Genomic DNA, 1,058 nt, shown 5'->3' with positions numbered 1-1,058 from the left:
AGAGAGAGAGAGAGAGAGAGAGAGAGAGAGAGAGAGAGAGAGAGAGAGAGAGAGAGAGAGAGAGAGAGAGAGAGAGAGAGAGAGAGAGAGAGAGAGAGAGAGAGAGAGAGAGAGAGAGAAAAGTTGTGAATTAAATTAAATTAAATCAAGGTAGCCTAATACCCTAATGAAAACCGCCACTTGCCTAATAATGAAAAACGACACTTGCATTAACACTTGCTTGGTTAAATTAGCCTAAACAGACTACTTAAAGCAAGGAAATATTGCTCCTATTTAAGTAGGCTAATGTAATAGTTGAATGACGGTGGATTATGAACTCGCCAAAACGGAAAAGAAAGCCCGACTGACGCAGGATCAGTCACTGCTGCTGGCCCAGTTGGTGCTGGAAAAAATAAAAAATAAAATAAAAGGGAAATTCGGCACTGGGATACAACATCGAGAATTGTGAAGTTTGCATCGAACACAATCTGGGTATTGATGAAGTGGGTTTTCTTTCTATTCACAAACACGTCCTCATCCTGACGTGGTGCATTATTTTAATGTGTGTCCCGTCTATAGCAGCGACCACTCCGGGCACACCGGCAATATCCATAAAGCTGGCTTTGTTTCTTTGGAGTTGGCGAATGTCAGGAAAACTTATGAACTGTGGAATAATATGGGGTCTGCAGAGTGCATTGATGGTTTGGTGGATGGATCTGCCAGCAATTGTGTAATATCTCTTTGTAATAACTCCGTGTCATTGGCTGTCTCCAACACACTGTGTCGCGCGGCGATGTTAAGACCCGTTGTGAATCGGTCTTAGTGAGTTAGGAGTCCTCTCGACTTCTTTTAAGCTGTCCCAGACTTAGGTGCTACTTTTAGGGCTAAAATGCTTCGTGAATTACTCTTAGTGAAACAAATGAGGAGTCCTAAAGTTAGGAGTGACACGCCCATTATTTTTAGGAGTTGCTCCTAAATTCGCCTGTTAGGAGATACTTTTAGCCTTAAAATTCTTTGTGAATACGGCCCCAGATCCTCATATTACACTGATTTCTGGAGGATCATGTGACACTGAAGAC

General features: G+C 42.3%; 1 protein-coding gene across 5 annotated transcripts in view; it reads right to left on the bottom strand.

The window, feature by feature from the left end:
• Positions 1 to 1,058, bottom strand: part of klc1b (kinesin light chain 1b) — a 36,865-nt gene that overhangs the window by 10,276 nt on the left and 25,531 nt on the right. The window lies entirely within an intron of this gene.

Source organism: Phoxinus phoxinus (assembly GCF_949152265.1).
Source record: "Phoxinus phoxinus genome assembly, chromosome: 14".
Classification (NCBI taxonomy): Eukaryota; Metazoa; Chordata; class Actinopteri; order Cypriniformes; family Leuciscidae; genus Phoxinus; species Phoxinus phoxinus.
This window is presented reverse-complemented; position numbering and strand designations above follow the sequence as displayed.